The 16,085-nt window shown below is 43.0% G+C and overlaps 1 long non-coding RNA gene across 1 annotated transcript in view; it reads right to left on the reverse strand.

Annotated features, from left to right (window-relative positions):
• Positions 1–4,821: 4,821 nt before the first annotated feature.
• LOC137415955 (uncharacterized) overlaps positions 4,822–16,085 on the reverse strand; it is a 12,858-nt gene continuing 1,594 nt past the window's right edge. Inside the window, exons 2-3 of the long non-coding RNA XR_010982170.2 lie at positions 8,876–9,055; positions 4,822–4,882 (exon numbers count right to left, since the gene is read on the reverse strand). This is a non-coding gene — a long non-coding RNA (uncharacterized LOC137415955). The remainder of the gene's footprint in view (positions 4,883–8,875; positions 9,056–16,085) is intronic.

Genomic DNA, 16,085 nt, shown 5'->3' on the forward strand with positions numbered 1-16,085 from the left:
TTGTTTGGCTGTCTGTTTGTTTGTCTGTCTGTTTGTTTGGCTGTCTGTTTGTCTGGCTGTATGTTTGTCTGGCTGTCTGTTTGACTGGCTGTCTGCTTGTCTGACTGTCTGTTTGTCTGACTGTCTGTTTGTATGGCTGTTTGTTTGGCTGTCTGTGTGTATGTTTGTTTGTTTGTCTGCATGTTTGTTTGACTGTCTGCATGTATTTGTGTATGTCTGTTTGTCTGTCTGTTTGTTTGTTTGGCTGCCTGTGTCTGTCTGTCTGTGTGTGTCTGTTTGTCTCTGTCTGTCTGTTTGTTTGATTGTCTGCATGTCTTTATGTATGTGTGTTTGTCTGTCTGTTTGTTTGGCTGCCTGTGTGTATGTTTGTCTGTCTGTCTCTGTCTGTCTGTCTTTTTGTCTGTCTGTCTATTTGTCTGTCTGTCTGTCTGCTTGTCTGTTAACAGGATATCTCAAAAGGTGTGGATGGATTCGGACAAAATTTGGTGGAGAGGTTGGGTGTGTGACAAGGACGAAATGATTCGATTTTGGTGAAGATCCGGATCCGGATACTAGCATTTTAAAGGTGATTCTTCACCATTGAGATATAAACGATATATATATAGCACGATATCTCAAAAAGTTGTGGACAGATTCTGACAAAACTTGGTGGATGAGTTGGCTAAGCGACCAGAACAAGCCGATTAGAGTTTGGTTCAGGTCCGAATCCAGATCCGGTCTATCCGTGGGATACAAAATGTAAACTGTTCATCCTGGCGGAGATTTGCGCTCTACCGAGGGTCGCTGTAGTTGTTGTTTCTTGTTTGTTCCTTAATTTTATGTTTGACTCCATGGAGCATTCTTGGAATGTGATTGTTGTAAAAGAGGAAGTTAATCTTATTCTTCATCTTGCTCATCTTCACCTTCTTCAGCAGCAGCTTCCAAACCCACCAATAGCGTTGCAATAATAATATGTTAAGTTAAGTGGAATCGTGCGGTTCAGGAGGATTGGAATTGAGCTCCATCATTGACTTTCTAACAATTGCCTTTTCCATCCGCACAAAGTGAACACGTCGTTTTGTATCAATAAGTAGGTTTATCCACAGAGCTGCTTGCGCTCAGCTTAATGTAAAGCGGCTGTTCCACAACCGACCAGGGTTACAACTCTGGCTAAGAGCAAGGCCCGGCCTGCATCAGTCGGGCCCTGCGGCAAACAAGGAAACTGGAAACTGGTTCTGCTCTGCATCTGCGGACGGGACGAGGCGGAGGGCGCCACACTCGAGGGCACAAAGAGGCTTCTTTGTTTGCTCGCATCCTGGCCAACAGGCAGGCTTTTTAAAAAGCTCGGCCTTGAGAGAATTGACGCCAGGAAGGGCCAAAGCCTGTTTCCTGTGCACCAGGTACACAGGGAGCTATGCTTACATGATGAACATGAAACATTGAAATAATAATGCGCGCCAAAAATGGTGATCTTATTTCTTTGCTGGTTTGCTGAATGTGGACGTTGACTTCCATGCAAATACCGTGCGGTGGGAACATATTTTGTTTTGGAGCCACCGACAATATTTCAACTTTCATGCAAAAATCCTGAAGCAGACTCCTGTAGGTAGAGAGCAATGGTGGCAGATTGTGCCCGAGGAGTGTCTGCACAATTTGTCCAGGTATCCTTTTCATGTAGTCACGTGTTTCAATGGTTGAATTAGTTTAAAGAAAATGGCAGGGAATTGGTGAGTAATCTTGAGCATTCTCAAATGCAACCAACTGCTGTTTTCAAAGCAAACATTCAATGTGTTCAACACATAATTTTGGAGAATTGTCCAATTAGTCTCCGTGAAATTGCAAAATGATCGGATGTAAGGCCAAATATCCTCGTCGATAAATTATATATACACATGCCAGCGTATATCACTTAAATTGGATGGCATTCTCATTTAGGTAACACCCTATCTGCAAAGCACGAGGATATTCTATAGTGTGTGTGTGTGTGTGTGTGCGCGTGTGCGCGTGTATATATATATATATATATATATATATATATATATATATATATATATATATATATTGTTGCGGTTTTTAGAACCTTCACTTTGTAAAATAATAAGCCTTGTAAATAATTCCCTGTAAATATCCCCCCTTGTAAAGGTTGCACCCTAGTTAGGCCATGTACAACACGTAGGACACTGAAGAAACCTCTCTAGTTATTTTATTAGTCTATGTTTCAGTTAAGGATCTGTTCCCAATAGTTTGAATCTGCGTTGTATTAATAAAATAACATAGGCCCCGAAAACATCCCCATTCAAGCATCGGCGGCGACGTTTTCCTTTGGAAAGCCGCCATTGAACACGCGGTCAGTTAGGAGAAGAAGGGGGAGGAGCCCAGGAACCAAGGCGTGGCTCCATCAGCGTGTCCTCGTGACCAATCAGGGCCGAGTGATATTCACCGGTAGGCGTGCCCAAGAGTACGTGTATCGATTTATACCGACGTCATATAAACACCGCGCGCAAACTACTTTTAGGAGACGAGAGACGGGGGAGAGGAGGCAGATGACTGAAGAAGCGTGGTTGTGAGAGGACACAGGGAGTTGAACTTTGAGAGCTGCTACGAGCTGAGGCAAGCTGCCCAAGGACGTCTGCCGTTTATCAGAGTCCAGAACGCTGTCAACCTCCCTCCCCGATATACCAATCCCCTTTTGATAAGGTCCGATCGCGGTTCAACGCTACGACCAGCGCCACCTGCCGGGCGCCGTGAACCAAAGCCTGAGGAAAGATCGGAGCCACGCGGTGCCCTGCATTGGACCTTCCCTGCCTGCCATCCATTCCCTCTAAGTGTGAGTCTGTTTGTGTTGTCTTGGGAGTGTTAAATAAGACTGTATAAGGCTGCCCTGTGTTACTGCTTCTTCCTCTTGAACTGTACATTACCTTTCATCTCCTCTGAAGCACGAGTATTGTATAATAAATTATGTGTTCTTCCTTTCACTTTGGTTTCTTCTCCATTCGATCGCCTTAGTCTGTTTCCTTCAATTGAATATACGTGGCACGATTTGGCCAATGCTCAGGATCGGGTTAGTGTTTGCTAACGGCTCGGATTTCAGACTGCTAACCGCTCGGCAAACTCCATCTTGTCCGGGTCCGAGCAGGGAATTATATCCCTGCTTTGCGGAGGGATTGGCAAAGGTATTTGGGAACCCATTGAACAATCACACTGGCCAATCTCGCCCGCAAAGGAGCGTTATAGTTTCCAGGAACGGAGACGGCCAGCTTAAAGGACAAGGGGACTAACCCCCCCCCCCCCCTTGGTAATGGGAGTGCCGCTCAGAATCCGTAACAATATATATATATATATATATATATACATATATATATATATATATATATATATATATATATATATATATTAAGTAATGACTTGCGGTTGGGATTAAAATCAAATGAATCCATTTTGAGTTCTCCAACATTTAATGAGCAAATAAATAACTGCTCGACGTTTCGATCAGCAATACGGATAAACGTGCATCCACTGACCTTTCTCAAGAGTAACGTAAAACAACTCTATACCCTCCCTTATATAAGGGAAAAAGGGGTGGAGACACCGAAACCACCAATCAATGCCATTCTGGAACAACTTGTGCCATTCAAATTTAAACCGTAAATCAAAAACAAAAACCGTTGAACCAACTGAAACCATACATCATCTGTAACATGTAACATCCCAATGTATGGTTTCAGTTGGTTCAACGGCTTTTGTCAATGTATGGTGTCATCTGTAATGACATTCTAGACGATTGTGTGCTTCCAACTTTGTGGCAACAGTTTGGGGAAGGCCCTTTCTTGTTTCAGCATGGCAATGCCCCCATGCACAAAGCGAAGTCCATACAGAAATGGTTTGTCGAGATCAGTGTGGAAGAACTTGACTGGCCTGCACAGAGCTCTGACCTCAACCCCATCGAACACCTTTGGAATGAATTGGAACGCCGACTGTGAGCCAGGCCTAATCGCCCAACATCAGTGCCCAACTTCACTAATGCTCTTGTGGCTGAATGGAAGCAAATCCCCGCAGCAATGTTCCAACATCTCGTGGAAAGCCTTCCCAGAAGAGTGGAGGCTGTTACAGCAGCAAAGGGGGGACCAACTCAATATTAATGCCCATGATTTTGGAATGAGATGTGTGATGTTTGGGTGTCCACGTACTTTTGGTCATATAGTGTATATGTCATAAGCTGATGTTGTCTGTCTGTCTGTCTGTCCCACCCTCTAATGTGGAAATGCTCCTCGAAGAGAAAAAATAGGTAAAGGTTGCTTAAAATTAATCTAAACCTATGGAAAAATTAGAATTTTTAAAATCTGACAAAAGAATTGAACTTGGACAACAGATCGCTGCCTCTATCGCTCTCAAAAATATATATATTTGCTGTTAATGGAATTTGACACTACTCTATACAGTATACATACTAGGCTAATGCTGCCTGTCGGTCTGTCTGTCCCCTCTGAAACATGGAAACGCTCCTTGGACAGAAATAATTATTAAGTAAAAGTTGCTTAAAATTTATCCAAACCTATGGGAAAAAGATAGTGTAAAAACAAAGTTGCACACAGAGATTGCATCTTTATGCATATAAAGAGCAGATATTACAACCTTCAGAACAGAGAACTTCCCTGGTAGATTGATTGGATGTGGTGGGACAGTCCCCTGGACTCCACTGTCTCCTGATGTGACGCCGAGACAGTCCAGTCCTTCTTCATGTAGGGTCTGTGAAGGAATATTTTCCAAGCTTTTGTTGCCCGAATCACTTAGTGGTTAACCAATTGCCAATATTCAAATGCATCCGCAGCGTGACATGGATTGAAGTGGATTATCGCTTGGATGTGCTGCTATGTGCCACTAAAGGTTCACATGTTGAGGTGTCCTGAAGAACAGCAGAAACTTTATCAATTATGTGACAAATTTTTAAAAAGCTGCATCATTGCATCTCTTTTGGTTTGGTTGTAATAAAATTTTAAAACTGGAATAAGACATTGTGGACAGGCAGTACATCGTTTCTAACCCTAAATTATCTTCATATAATCCATGGTCAGTTTACCCAATCGAATCATTTGAATAAATCAATAAGTTGTTAAACTCATTTTACTCTATTTTCTTTGCTTTAAGCACCATATACAAACAACAAGTGAAGACATTCCTTACTTAACCTCCTACTTTTGTGGTATTTTTTACCATGGGCTTGTGCTAGTGTTTTGTAATTGGGAAGGGAGCCCCACCAAGACTAGACAAAGATGAGTCTGCTAACCCTGAGCCATCTTGTCAGCCTTTGATAAGGACAGCGCATTGTATTTTGTGAAGGTTGGGGAGATGGGAATGCGATAAGATATCAGGAGCAAGAGGGCGTTGATAGAAAGGAAAAAAAAAGTGCTGAAAAATAAAACAACTACTGAGATTCGGCACGGACACCCACATGTTTGGATTAAAAAAAAAAAAAAAAAACACCTTTAGAGGCCATTTTTCCCCGCAAAGCGGGGGTTGGCCTTTTTCGGGAACCGTGGTTGTTGTTGTTTTTTGGTCCCCTTTTTTGAAGCAATGTTTTAGCACGATAATAAAGCAATCCAGGAAGCACGATAATAATCAAACAAGCAGACATAACGACACAGCAATGGATACATGAGACATTTTCAGGAATATGGAGCTCAAGACTGTCTGAAGAAAAAAATTCCTGTCCATTTCTTTGTCTTTGGGCGAAATCTCTCAGACAAGCACAGAGTTTACCTTTAAACCAAATTCTCAGTCACCCAGAACCAACAGTTGGCAATGTTCGCCATGTTGTTACTCTTGGGATTTTGTTTATGTTGAGCTAATTGTGTTTCAGGTTAAATGGTTACTGTTTGAATTTGCGGATGTTGTTGATTTTAAGGGGGCAAGATTATAGGCCTTAATTTGTAAAAAAAATAAACCGGATCTCCCGGGAAAGTGTTTGGGAATGAGGCGGGTGGGAAGTGGGAGACTGGCAGAGGGATGAGGGGTACACATGTTGAACGCTTGCCTCGCTGACTTCTGCACAACAGAGATTTGGGAAAAGTAGATGCCAAGCAGGAAACAAAAAAATTCAGGCTTATCTACAATAATAATAATAATAACCATTCCTTTCACACCATGAGGTGTATTTGTAGCTGCCAAATTACCATCATTGGTAATGCCTTGTTATCCCGGTAAGCGGGAACTCATTTTTCCGACCTCGGAAGGATGACAGGCTGAGTTAACCCAACTGGTGTTAATTCAACTGCATCACAGATGCTCAAACTCAAGATCCCAATGACCTTAAGCCAGCCACCTTAACCGTTACGCCACCTTATTTTTATTTTTATTTTTTTTGTATACAAGATCGAGGCTCGTGAAAGAGCTAACATTAATCACACAAAAAGTCAAACCGACAAATACAACACAAAATAAGGGGAGCGGAACACAAGATGGGGAGAGAGGGGGAAGGACACAAACACAACATTTGAGAGCAGGGACATCGAGAGAACTGTGGGAGGGAGAGGGCTTGGGGGGAGGTGGGAGAGGTATAAAACATATGGACACTGCAAGGACTTCCAGGAAAGAAGTTGGAATTTCAAAAAAGTGGATCTGGGGTGAATTAGCGGGGGTAGAAAAGATCAAGGTTTTGGATGGGGGAAGATAAGAGATGGTGGTGAACAGCTGTTTTAAAGACCTGGAGGGGGGAGTGGGATTGAACGGAGTGAGGGAGTTTGTTTCAGAGGCGGGAGAAAAGAGGAATGAAAGAATGAAGGTGAGCAGAGAGCCTTGATTTTGGCAGTTGAAAAAGACATGATCTTGTGTGGCCTGAAGGAATATTTGGGGGACAGAGCACAGAGAGAGCTGGGGGACCAAGGCCGGAGAGGAGTCGGTAGAAGACAGAAAGACCACCTACCTGCCTGCGGTGAGTGAGTGAAAGGCCCTCAGAGATAGCTTCATCGCGGGAGATTCCAATGATTCTGAAAGCTTTCGTTTGAACAACGTGAAGCCGAGCTAGGTGTGAGGCAGGAGCACCGGCCCAGAGGGGAGAGCAGTATTCCATTGAGCTGCGGATGAAAGCCTTGTATGTGGTGAGGAGCTCAGGTGTGCCATACAATAAATTAAAATTAACCTGGCTTCCTATCACAATACAATAATTTTTTAACAGGAATTAAAAATATATTTTTCCAAATTCTTTTCTTTTTTTTTCTTTTTTTTTTGGTATCCAAGATCGAGGCTCGTGAAAGAGCGAACATTAATCACACAGAAAGACAAACCGACACATAAAACATATAACATCGGGAGCGGTAGACAAGATGGGGAGAGAGGAGGAAAGACACAAACACAACATTATTTTGAGAGCAGGGACTGAGAGACATGGAGACATCGAGAGATCTGTGAGAGGGATAGGGCATTGGGGGGGGGGGGGGTGGCATGGGAAGGGGGGCGGGGTGGGAGAGGTATAAAACAGATGGACACTGCCAGGACTTCCAGGAAAGAAGTTGGAATTTCAAACAAGGTGGATCTGGGGTGAATTAGCGGGGGTAGAAAAGATCAAGGTTTTGGATGGGGGAAGATAAGAGATGGTGGTGAACAGCTGTTTTAAAGACATGGAGGGACGAGTGGGATTGAAGGGAGTGAGGGAGTTTGTTCCAGAGGCGGGAGAAAAGAGGAATGAAAGAGTGAAGGTGAGCAGAGAGCTGAGATTTCGGCAGTTTAACCATCAGAGGGTTGCTGGCAGATCTTGTGCGACCTGTAGGAATATTTGGGGGACAGAGCACAGAGAGAGCTGGGGGTGCAAGGCCGGAGAGGAGTCGGTAGAAGACAGAAAGACCACCTACCTGCCTGCAGTGAGTGAGTGAAAGGCCCTCAGAGATAGCTTCATCGCGGGAGATTCCAATAATTCTGAAAGCTTTGGTTTCGACAGCGTGAAGCCGAGCTAGGTGTGAGGCAGGAGCACCGGCCCATAGGGGAGAACAGTATTCCATTGAGCTGCGAATGAAAGCCTTGTATGTGGTGAGGAGCTCAGGTGTGCCGAGGAAGGACTTCGCACGACGGAGGATGCCCAGTCGGCGACTGGCTTTGGAGGCCAGCTTGGAAATGTGGTTTTCCCAAGAAAGATCATGGCAGATAGTGAGACCGAAAAGCTTGAGCGACAGAACTTCTTGGAGAGGATTGTTGAGAAAGTGGATGGGAGGGTTGTCCAGTCGATCTTTTCGGAGAGACATAGTAAGAGTGTGAGATTTGTCAGGATTGAAAGACATGTACCACTTGTTTGACCAGTCTGTGATTTTGTCCAAGTCTTCAGAGAGAGAGGAGGCTGCAGACTGCCGATCTGAGGGCAGAGGAATGGAGCGGCAGAGAGTGGAGTCATCAGCAAAGAGATAGAGAGGATTTTCCAGAGTCGGAGAGATCATTGATGAAGACCAGAAAAAGCACAGGGCCCAGAACACTGCCTTGGGGAACTCCACCCTGAACAGGAAGGGGAGTTGAGAGAAATCCATTCAGGGCCACACGTTGACTACGACCAGAGAGGAAGTCGGCAAGCCATGCATGGAGATTTCCATGGATACCATAGGAGGAGAGTTTGGTGAGCAGAGCTGGGTGCCAGACGGTATCGAAGGCACGTGATATGTCAAGGGAGACAGCTCTGATTTCCTGTTTGGCATTGAGGACATTAAATTTATGATTTTGACATGTTTACATGTTTACATGTCAATTTGACATTGAGGACATGTTTACATGTTTATGATTTTGACATGTTTTGACATGTTTGGCATCATGACATGACATTTATGACCCAAATCGAGACCCAATGTTTGACATTAAATTTATTACTAAGTATCATAATTTTAGATATTCATTTGATTTACGATAAAATAATTGGTCTGACCTGTATGAGGAAGCACTCCATGACCTCCATATTCCTTACCACCCATGTTCAGCAAGAACCCCTCATACATCTCTGGAATACCTCTGTGTATCAATCTGTGCAACCACCAAATGTTAATGTACAGAATGTATCATCCACCGAATGATGAAGACTCCATATACGGAACTTCTTTCCTTCTTTCTGCCAACATAGACCAAGGGGAGGGGGAGGGGGAAATGATAGGGGGGGGGGAGCAAAAGGGGAGGGGAGGGAGGGTTAGGGTTCTGAAAACCTGTCGGTTAAAACACGAAGTGAAAATCAAGCAGGAAATCAGCGAAATATGCAAACCAAATGTCAGACTTTCACTTGTAAAGTTACAGTTCAACATGGCGGAGATCCAAACACAATGTTTGATTCGACGTTGTTTTTTTAATGTCTATTTTTATAGGGATATTAATATGAATTATATTAACCTGAAAGTAGATCACACGAAAATGTGAATCGATGTGCTCTCGTGTAATGAAATACTGCGTAGGTTAAAACAAAAAGGGAGAGCTGTCCACTGTATTGCCATAACCTGAAAAAGAAGCCTGAAGAGCGCTCACCAAGCAGCTTAAGCACTCGAGCAAGCACTCCAACAACACTGTTGAAATCCCTGGAGTGTCCCACAATGTCCGAATTAGACAAATGAACATTTTATCAATAGCCGGAAATGGTGCTCAGGTCAATTCCGCAGTTAACATTTTGAAATTTTGTTCAGGTGATGTGATGATTCTAGAGATTTGTGGGAATTAAATAAAGGCAGGGACGCGCAAGGAAGGAAGTTTCACGTACCAATTTTGAAGTTTTTGGTTTCTATAAACTGCCTTCCTGGAGATTCACAGGCATGGCGATTCATCAATGTGTGTGACGTCCCTGGGACGGATGTTAAACTGGGCGTCCCGTCTGCCAACGTTAGTCAGTGGACGTTATAGATCCCCATGGTGTCTTTCGCGAAGGGTCGGCAAGCTATCTCCAGCACCCTAAATAAATTACAAATTCCAAATTCCTGTAATTACAAATTACAAAATTACAAAATTACAAATTACAAATTCCAAAACAAATTACAAAATTACAAAACAAGTTAGTCGAGCGTTAGGACTGGCCAGCGGGTTCGTGAAATACTTGGGCCAAAAACTTCTCCCGGCCAACCCCATAATAGCGCGGGAATAATTGGTGCCCGAATAAAAGAAGAAGATGAAGAAGGAGGAGAAAAAGACAAACCCCATCCGTGGTTTTAGTCATTTCGCTGTATGGAGTTAAAGGCCTTCAGTCGGCCATCTTTGGTCGGATGACAGAACAAAATCTTCTGCATATGTATACTCTCATGTGTGGTCTTTGTACCGAGTTTGAAAAAAACATGGACCATGCATGTCGAGAAATGGTAGGGGACACGTTTCACTAACGAAATGGCCGCCAGTCCGCCATCTTGGATCTGATCTCGAAAAACAATAGCGTGCATATGTAAAGCCATCATTTATTATCTGTGCCAAGTTTGAGCAAGATCGGTAAATGCAGGTCCAATAAATGGTTGAGGACTTGTTTAACATCATTTTAGCTGTTATGCGAGCCTCCACCAAGTATACAGACAAAAAGAACATCGGGTTTTTTTTTACAACTAAAATGGCCGCCGGTCGGCCATCTTTGTCCGCATCGCGAAGCAAAATTATGTGGATATGTGTATACCATCATGTATTGTCTTTGTGCCAGGTACAAACAAAATCGGTCCATACATGTCTGATATATGGTTGCAGACACACGCATGCACGGACAGACGGACAGATGGACGAGACCCAAACCATAAGCCCACGTTTGGAACTAAAAACATAACATAATTAGAGCTTCCAGGGAAGCAGAACTCAACTGAACTGACTGGACAACTTTAAAGTAGGTCAGTTGTCTGTACTAGATTTGACTTGAATGAAAAGCCAACAACCTTGTGTAATAATTTTAAGGTCCTTGTGTCCTTATACTTGTCCTTGTTTTACAATTGATTCAATGTAACACTTTGCAACAATGTTGCTAGAGTGTTAACGTCATTTTCATGACCAAAAACAAAATGGTCGCCTAAGTCCGCCATTTTTCAACGGATCGGGCTGAAATGTAATACCAACCTGGTCCTTGGGGTAAGGATGCTGCAGGTCAAGTTTGATCAGAATCGGTTGATATTTGTGGACGCTGGAGTGTTAACGTCGAAAAGTTAACGGACGACAGACAACAGACGACGACGACAGACGACGGACGACGGACGACGGTGGGTTCAGTATGTGATGAACTCAACTGGACGGTAGTCCAGTTGAGTTAAAAAGCATACACACACATTGTATCGATAAAACAAAGTGTGTGCGGAGTAGGGACGAACAACGACAATGATCAGAGAATGTAAATGGATGAGATAATGAATCACTCTTCAACATAGTACTCAAGACTCATCTCAAAAGTTCTGTCACCTCAATAGAAGCTATATTATAGTATTGACAAACCCTATTAATGTCATATACCATTCTCCATCCTCTATGAACAATGCCCTTTGTCCAGCAATCAATCAATGTTAGGATCCTTCCCTCTCAAATATCCTTAACACCGTGGGAAAACCTGGTGTTGTTTAACGGTTGAGGTACCTGGCTTGTTTGGGATCTTCGTTGGGGTACTGAGGTCGAGCCCCTGTCGTGGAGTTGAATTAACACCAGGTGGGTTGATTCAGCCTGATCATCCTTCCGAGGTTGGCAAAATGAGTACCAGCTTACTGGTAATGGGGGGCACTGCATCAGCAGCACAGCGGCGCTCCAAGCAAAGATGCAACCAGCAGCCACAGGCTGCAGACGACCACCACTACCACCACCGAGTCATGGCTATACTTGTTAAAAAAAAGGGTAACCAGTGCTGCCCAAAATCCTCATCATTGAAAGAGGTTCATTTGTTTTATTTTTAATCTTTCAAAGTATCAAAGTGTGTTCAATACATGGCAGAAAGAATGTTTGAACGATCCAGAATGTACCGATTGGTTACTCCACAATAGGATCTGTACCCGAAGTCACGTGACATCCCCCTTTGCAATTAATCCAGAAGGCAACGATTGGTTACTCGATGATAGGATCTGTACCCGAAGTCACGTGACATCCCCCTTTGCCCAAATCCAGAAGGCACCAATTGGTTACTCCATAATAGGATCTGTACCCAAAGTCACGTGACATCCCCCTTTGCCCAAATCCAGAACGCACCGATTGATTACTCCATAATAGGATCTGTACCCAAAGTCACGTGACATCCCCCTTTGCCCAAATCCAGAAGGCACCAATTGGTTACTCCATAATAGGATCTGTACACGAAGTCACGTGACATCCCCCTTTGCCCAAATCCAGAACGCACCGATTGATTACTCCATAATAGGATCTGTACCCAAAGTCACGTGACATCCCCCTTTGCCCAAATCCAGAAGGCACCAATTGGTTACTCCATAATAGGATCTGTACACGAAGTCACGTGACATTACCCTTTGCCCAAATCCAGAAGGCACCAATTGGTTACTCGATGATAGGATCTGTACCCAAAGTCACGTGACATCCCCCTTTGCCCAAATCCAGAAGGCACCAATTGGTTACTCGATGATAGGATCTGCACCCAAAGTCACATGACATCCCCCTTTGCCCAAATCCAGAAGGCACCAATTGGTTACTCGATGATAGGATCTGTACCCGAAGTCACGTGACATCCCCCTTTGCCCAAATCCAGAACGCACCAATTGGTTACTCGATGATAGGATCTGCACCCAAAGTCACATGACATCCCCCTTTGCCCAAATCCAGAAGGCACCAATTGATTACTCCACAATAGGATCTGCACCCAAAGTCACATGACATCCCCCTTTGCCCAAATCCAGAAGGCACCAATTGGTTACTCGATGATAGGATCTGTACCCAAAGTCACGTGACATCCCCCTTTGCCCAAATCCAGAAGGCACCAATTGGTTACTCGATGATAGGATCTGTACCCAAAGTCACATGACATCCCCCTTTGCCCAAATCCAGAAGGCACCAATTGGTTACTCGATGATAGGATCTGCACCCAAAGTCACATGACATCCCCCTTTGCCCAAATCCAGAAGGCACCAATTGATTACTCCACAATAGGATCTGCACCCAAAGTCACATGACATCCCCCTTTGCCCAAATCCAGAAGGCACCAATTGGTTACTCGATGATAGGATCTGTACCCAAAGTCACGTGACATCCCCCTTTGCCCAAATACAGAAGGCACCAATTGGTTACTCGATGATAGGATCTGTACCCAAAGTCACGTGACATCCCCCTTTGCCCTAATCCAGAAGGCACCAATTGGTTACTCGATGATAGGATCTGTACACGAAGTCACGTGACATCCCCCTTTGCCCTAATCCAGAAGGCACCAATTGGTTACTCGAAGATAGGATCTGCACCCAAAGTCACGTGACATCCCTCTTTGCCCAAATCCAGAAGGCACCAATTGGTTACTCGATGATAGGATCTGTACCTGAAGTCACGTGACATTCCTCTTTGCCAAAATCCAGAATGCACCGATTGGTTACTCGATGATAGGATCTGTACCTGAAGTCACGTGCCATTCCTCTGTGCCGAAATCCAGAACGCACCGATTGGTCACTCGATGATAGGATGTGTACCTGAAGTCACGTGACATTCCTCTTTGCCCAAATCCAGAACGCACCGATTGGTTACTCGATGATAGGATCTGTACCTGAAGTCACGTGACATTCCTCTTTGCCCAAATCCAGAAGGCACCAATTGGTTACTCGATAATAGGATCTGTACCTGAAGTCACGTGACAATCCTCTTTGTCCAAATCCAGAATGCACCGATTGGTTACTCGATGATAGGATCTGTACCTGAAGTCACATGACATCCCCCTTTGCCCAAATGGCAGCATTGACGAAATTTGCCATTGACCGGTCGAATGTGTGTAAGGTGTTTACAATGGTGTTCATTCATTCAGGTAGGAACAGGAATGCGAAAGGATGCAGAATTTGCAAATACAAATCAGTTTTTTTTTGTGATTAATGGTTGCTCTTACACGAGCCTCGATCTTGTATACAAAAAAAAAATACACAAAAAATAAATAAATAAATACCCAAAAAAATACAAAAAATAATACAAAAAAAAAATACAAAAAAAAGAAATAAATAAAAATACAAAAAAAATACAAAAAAAAAAAATACAAAAAAAAAAAAATCAATAAAATCTGTAAACTCTCGCAAGTTCGAACTCCAACATGGCTCCATTTTCCTTTCGAACCAGTCTAATTGGTATTATTTTATGGACTCATGATAGATGTGTACTCTAACCTGCAGCACCCAACACAATCAACGCTTGGACCACATACTCAGCCTCGGGCTGCACTACATGTGAAAAAGTTCATTTTCTAGACATTTTGTCTTTTTTAATGTTGAAAAATCTCAGATGTTGTTCGCACGTGTAATCCTTTTATGGAAATCACATGTCTCAAGGCAATGATTCATTCGGGCAAAAAACCAAGATGAAGTAAAACTTTTGCTCTGAATTGAAAAACAAAATGCATCTTTTTGTGAATTAAAATTTTTAAATTAAAAGTTTGAAGAAATTAAAGTAAGAAATTAAACTTCCATAATTTTTAAATTAAAAGAAATGCAGGAGTTAAAATAATTCATGATGATATGGTCAATGAAATTGTAATAACATCCTTCCTGGTTTTGGGTGTGAATAGGCGGTCTCCAGCAGGTCAACGAACCTGAGTCCCCCAGGACACACCTGATTATATATTTATTTATTTCTGGAAGTGAAATGGAAGCTCCATGACCCTGTGAGCCTCTGAACAAGTAAAACCATTGAAGAAAACGTTTCATTGGGAAAGAACCCACCACGAAACGTTCATGTTTGTAAAAGCTGAGCTAAAAATGTTTTTGTTTTTATTCCTTCTGCAGGAGGAAATTAAGTTTTCTGAAAAACTCTTTCATGCAGAATTGAACTCGTAAAAAGTTAAAATTTGTCCTTAAGGTGAAGATATCATCCGTTTCTGTTTTAAATGTGAATACAATGCGGTTTTGTTCTTCCATGGTCTGGAGGTACGCACACTCACCTCTCGGCTGTTTAGCCTGGGTTCGAATCATGTTATGGGGATGTTTGTCATCAGCAGGGACTGGGGCACTTGTCAGGATAGAAGGGAAAATTGATGGAGCGAAATACAGAAAAATCCTAGAGGGAAAACCTGCTGCCCTCTGCAAGAAAGGTGAAATTGGGACGGAAGTTTACCTTTCAGCATGACAACGACCCGTAGCGCACAGCCAAAGCTACACTGGAGTGGCTAAGGAACAAAAAGGTAAATATCCTTGAGTGGCCTAGTCAGAGCCCCGACCTAAATCCAATCGAAAATCGGTGGCATGACTTGAAGATTGCTGTCCATCAACCCTCTCCATGCAACGTGACTGAGTTTGAACAGTTTTGTACAGAAGAATGGACAAATATTGCCAAATGAAGGTGTCCAAAGTTGGTAGAGATCTATTCCAACAGACTCACAGCTGTAACTGCTTCCAAAGATGCTTCCACGAGGTAATAACTCAGGGGTGGGTGGACGCTTATCCAACCAAGATATTCTAGTTTTGCGTTTTTAATAAGTTTTCTAAAATTTGTAGAATTTGTTTTTCACTTGGAAGTTGTGGGTTACGATGTGTCAATAAAGGTGGAAAAGTCTGATTTAATGCAATTTAATTCCAGGATAAAAGGCAACAAAAAGTGAAAAATTTGAAAAGGGGGTGTAGACTTTCCATAGGCACAACAACAACAACAACATGCATTTTAAGGCCATTTTCCCTGCAAGAGCGGGGGTTAGCCCCATAGGCACCATATATATATACACAGACCTGACCTGACCTGACCGTTCCGGTTTATCCTGGAATTAAATTGTATATATATGTATATATATATATATATATATATATATATATATATATATATATATATATATATATATATATATATATATATATATATATATATATATATATATATATATATATATATATACGGATCTCTACGTCGGCCTTTCCCCCTTAAGAAGGGGGGATTAATCCCCTTGTCCGCGACTGACCGACGTGAGTCCTGGATTCCTGGGGGTCCCAACGCTCCTTCCGGTCGGGAGCAGCCAGGGTATTTGGTCTACAAAAAGT

The sequence above is a fragment of the Myxine glutinosa genome, chromosome 10 (genome assembly GCF_964187855.1).
Source record: "Myxine glutinosa chromosome 10, kmMyxGlut1.1, whole genome shotgun sequence".
Taxonomy (NCBI): Eukaryota; Metazoa; Chordata; class Myxini; order Myxiniformes; family Myxinidae; genus Myxine; species Myxine glutinosa.